The 5,000-nt window shown below is 42.4% G+C and overlaps 1 non-coding gene across 1 annotated transcript; it reads left to right on the top strand.

Moving 5' to 3' along the window:
• Positions 1-661: 661 nt before the first annotated feature.
• TRNAQ-UUG (transfer RNA glutamine (anticodon UUG)) lies at positions 662-733 on the top strand. The gene has a single exon. It is a non-coding gene; the product is annotated as a tRNA-Gln (tRNA).
• Positions 734-5,000: the final 4,267 nt, after the last annotated feature.

Genomic DNA, 5,000 nt, shown 5'->3' with positions numbered 1-5,000 from the left:
TGGACTTTGAATCCAGCGATCCGAGTTCAAATCTTGGTGGAACCTGCATAATCACTTTAGCTGCACATTCCTTCTCTGACTTTTGCTAATGCTGTATTGTCATAGGCCCAAGCCCATTTCTAGAGTAGCTAAAATGCTTCTCATGTGTAGTCGTGGCCGAGTGGTTAAGGCTATGGACTAGAAATCCATTGGGGTCTCCCCGCGTAGATTCAAATCCTGCCGACTACGATAATATTTTCTGCTCTTCTATGTAAACTGGGAATATTAACAAGTATGTGGCTTGGTGTTGGTTTTTGCAAGTCACGGAAACAGTAATGTGTTCAAAGTGGAGTAAATATTGAGTGCTTTTTGCACGGCAAGCTTTCCACTGTGTTTGTCACGCAGGTTCAAATACTGCCGGCTACAATTTCTTTTGCTGATCTTCTTGATCCGTGGGAGTCAAAAAAAGCCTGCCAAATACATAACTTTCAACAAATGTGTCCCTTTGGAAATTTTCCTTAAGGCACAGATGGAATCCTTTAGATTAAATGTTTGCTGAAGTGATGGAAAGGGGTCAGAGTGTGGAAACTATCTAGTGCCTTTTGGACGACAATCTTTTCTCCAGTACAACTTTTCTAGGTATATTGCTCCCTCCTTTTAGGCTGCTTTTAATTCAGTGTGTGGTTCCATGGTGTAATGGTTAGCGCTCTGGACTTTGAATCCAGCGATCCGAGTTCAAATCTCGGTGGAACCTGCATAATCACTTTAGCCGCACATTCCTTCTCTGACTTTTGCTAATGCTGTATTGTCATAGGCCCAAGCCCATTTCTAGAGTAGCTATAATGCTTCTCATGTGTAGTCGTGGCCGAGTGGTTAAGGCTATGGACTAGAAATCCATTGGGGTCTCCCCGCGTAGATTCAAATCCTGCCGACTACGATAATATTTTCTGCTCTTCTATGTAAACTGGGAATATTAACAAGTATGTGGCTTGGTGTTGGTTTTTGCAAGTCACGGAAACAGTAATGTGTTCAAAGTGGAGTAAATATTGAGTGCTTTTTGCACGGCAAGCTTTCCACTGTGTTTGTCACGCAGGTTCAAATACTGCCGGCTACAATTTCTTTTGCTGATCTTCTTGATCCGTGGGAGTCAAAAAAAGCCTGCCAAATACATAACTTTCAACAAATGTGTCCCTTTGGAAATTTTCCTTAAGGCACAGATGGAATCCTTTAGATTAAATGTTTGCTGAAGTGATGGAAAGGGGTCAGAGTGTGGAAACTATCTAGTGCCTTTTGGACGACAATCTTTTCTCCAGTACAACTTTTCTAGGTATATTGCTCCCTCCTTTTAGGCTGCTTTTAACGCTGTGTGTGGTTCCATGGTGTAATGGTTAGCACTCTGGACTTTGAAACCAGCAATCTGAGTTTAAATCTCGGTGGAACCTGCATAATCACTTTAGCCGTACATGCCTTCTCTGACTTTTGCTAATGCTGTTTAGTCATTAAGGCACAGATGGAATCCTTTAGATTAAATGTTTGCTGAAGTGATGGAAAGGGGTCAGAGTGTGTAAACTATCTAGTGCCTTTTGGACGACAATCTTTTCTCCAGTACAACTTTTCTAGGTATATTGCTCCCTCCTTTTAGGCTGCTTTTAACTCAGTGTGTGGTTCCATGGTGTAATGGTTAGCACTCTGGACTTTGAATCCAGCGATCCGAGTTCAAATCTTGGTGGAACCTGCATAATCACTTTAGCCGCACATTCCTTCTCTGACTTTTGCTAATGCTGTATTGTCATAGGCCCAAGCCCATTTCTAGAGTAGCTATAATGCTTCTCATGTGTAGTCGTGGCCGAGTGGTTAAGGTGATGGACTAGAAATCCATTGGGGTTCTCCCCGCGCAGGTTCACATCCTGCCGACTACGTCAATATTTGCTGCTCTTCTATGTAAACCGGGAATATTAACAAGTATTTGGCTTGGTGTTGGTTTTTGCAAGTCACGGAAACAGTAATGTGTTCAAAGTGGAGTAAATATTGAGTGCTTTTTGCACGGCAAGCTTTCCACTGCGTTTGTCACGCAGGTTCAAATACTGCCAGCTACAATATCTTTTGCTGATCTTCTTGATCCGTGGGAGTCAAAAAAAGCCTGCCAAATACGTAACTTTCAACAAATGTGTCCCTTTGGAAATTTCCCATAAGGCACAGATGGAATCCTTTAGATTAAATGTTTGCTGAAGTGATGGAAAGGGGTCAGTGTGGAAACTATCTAGTGCCTTTTGGACGACAATCTTTTCTCCAGTACAACTTTTCAAGGTATATTGCTCCCTCCTTTTTTACTGCTTTTAACTCAGTGTGTGGTTCCATGGTGTAATGGTTAGCACTCTGGACTTTGAATCCAGCAATCCGAGTTTAAATCTCGGTGGAACCTGCATAATCACTTTAGCCGCACATTCCTTCTCTGACTTTTGCTAATGCTGTATAGTCATAGGCCCAAGCCCATTTCTAGAGTAGCTATAATGCTTCTCATGTGTAGTCGTGGCCGAGTGGTTAAGGTGATGGACTAGAAATCCATTGGGGTCTCCCCACGCAGGTTCAAATCGAGCCGACTACGTTAATATTTGCTGCTCTTCTATGTAAACCGGGAATATTAACAAGTATGTGGCTTGGTGTTGGTTTTTGCAAGTCACGGAAACAGTAATGTGTTCAAAGTGGAGTAAATATTGAGTGCTTTTTGCACGGCAAGCTTTCCACTGCGTTTGTCACGCAGGTTCAAATACTGCCAGCTACAATTTCTTTTGCTGATCTTCTTGATCCGTGGGAGTCAAAAAAAAGCCTGCCAAATACGTAACTTTCAACAAATGTGTCCCTTTGGAAATTTTCCATAAGGCACAGATGGAATCCTTTAGATTAAATGTTTGCTGAAGTGATGGAAAGGGGTCAGAGTGTGGAAACTATCTAGTGCCTTTTGGACGACAATCTTTTCTCCAGTACAACTTTTCTAGGTATATTGCTCCCTCCTTTTAGGCTGATTTTAACTCAGTGTGTGGTTCCATGGTGTAATGGTTAGCACTCAAATCTCGGTGGAACCTGCATAATCACTTTAGCCGCACATGCCTTCTCTGACTTTTGCTAATGCTGTGTAGTCATAGGCCCCAGCCCTTTTCTAGAGTAGCTATAATGCTTCTCATGTGTAGTCGTGGCCGAAAAGTTAAGGCGATGGACTAGAAATCCATTGGCGTCTCCCCGCGCAGGTTCAAATCCTGCCGACTACTTTAATTTTTGCTGCTCTTCTAAGTAAACCGGGATTATTAACAAGTATGTGGCTTGGTGTTGGCTTTTGCAAGTCACGGAAACAGTAATGTGTTCAAAGTGGAGTGAATATTGAGTGCTTTTTGCACGGCAAGCTTTCCACTGCGTTTGTCACGCAGGTGCAAATACTGCCAGCTACAATTTCTTTTGCTGATCTTCTTGATCCGTGGGAGTCAAAAAAAGCCTGCCAAATACGTAACTTTCAACAAATGTGTCCCTTTGGAAATTTTCCTTAAGGCACAGATGGAATCCTTTAGATTAAATGTTTGCTGAAGTGATGGAAAGGGGTCAGAGTGTGGAAACTATCTAGTGCCTTTTGGACGACAATCTTTTCTCCAGTACAACTTTTCTAGGTATATTGCTCCCTCCTTTTAGGCTGCTTTTAATGCTGTGTGTGGTTCCATGGTGTAATGGTTAGCACTCTGGACTTTGAAACCAGAAATCCGAGTTTAAATCTCGGTGGAACCTGCATAATCACTTTAGCCGCACATGCCTTCTCTGACTTTTGCTAATGCTGTATAGTCATTAAGGCACAGATGGAATCCTTTAGATTAAATGTTTGCTGAAGTGATGGAAAGGGGTCAGAGTGTGGAAACTATCTAGTGCCTTTTGGACGACAATCTTTTCTCCAGTACAACTTTTCTAGGTATATTGCTCCCTCCTTTTAGGCTGCTTTTAACTCAGTGTGTGGTTCCATGGTGTTAAGGTTAGCACTCTGAATCCAGCGATCCGAGTTCAAATCTCGGTGGAACCTGCCTAATCACTTTAGCCGCACATGCCTTCTCTGACTTTTGCTAATGCTGTGTAGTCATAGGCCCAAGCCCATTTCTAGAGTAGCTATAATGCTTCTCATGTGTAGTCGTGGCCGAGTGGTTAAGGCGATGGACTAGAAATCCATTGGGGTCTCCCTGCGCAGGTTTACATCCTGCCGACTACGTCAATATTTGCTGCTCTTCTATGTAAACCGGGAATATTAACAAGTATGTGGCTTGGTGTTGGTTTTTGCAAGTCACGGAAACAGTAATGTGTTCAAAGTGTAGTAAATATTGAGTGCTTTTTGCACGGCAAGCTTTCCACTGCGTTTGTCACGCAGGTTCAAATACTGCCGGCTAAAATGTCTTTTGCTGATCTTCTTGATCCATGGGAGTCAAAAAATGCCTGCCAAATACGTAACTTTCAACAAATGTGTCCCTTTGGAAATTTTCCTTAAGGCACAGATGGAATCCTTTAGATTAAATGTTTGCTGCAGTGATGGAAAGGGGTCAGAGTGTGGAAACTATCTAGTGCCTTTTGGACGACAATCTTTTCTTCAGTACAACTTTTCTAGGTATATTGCTCCCTCCTTTTAGGCTGCTTTTAATGCTGTGTGTGGTTCCATGGTGTAATGGTTAGCACTCTGGACTTTGAAACCAGCAATCTGAGTTTAAATCTCGGTGGAACCTGCATAATCACTTTAGCCGTACATGCCTTCTCTGACTTTTGCTAATGCTGTTTAGTCATTAAGGCACAGATGGAATCCTTTAGATTAAATGTTTGCTGAAGTGATGGAAAGGGGTCAGAGTGTGTAAACTATCTAGTGACTTTTGGACGACAATCTTTTCTCCAGTACAACTTTTCTAGGTATATTGCTCCATCCTTTTAGGCTGCTTTTAACTCAGTGTGTGGTTCCATGGTGTAATGGTTAGCACTCTGGACTTTAAATCCAGCGATCCGAGTTC

The sequence above is a fragment of the Eleutherodactylus coqui genome, chromosome 11, assembly GCF_035609145.1.
Source record: "Eleutherodactylus coqui strain aEleCoq1 chromosome 11, aEleCoq1.hap1, whole genome shotgun sequence".
Taxonomy (NCBI): Eukaryota; Metazoa; Chordata; class Amphibia; order Anura; family Eleutherodactylidae; genus Eleutherodactylus; species Eleutherodactylus coqui.
This window is presented reverse-complemented; position numbering and strand designations above follow the sequence as displayed.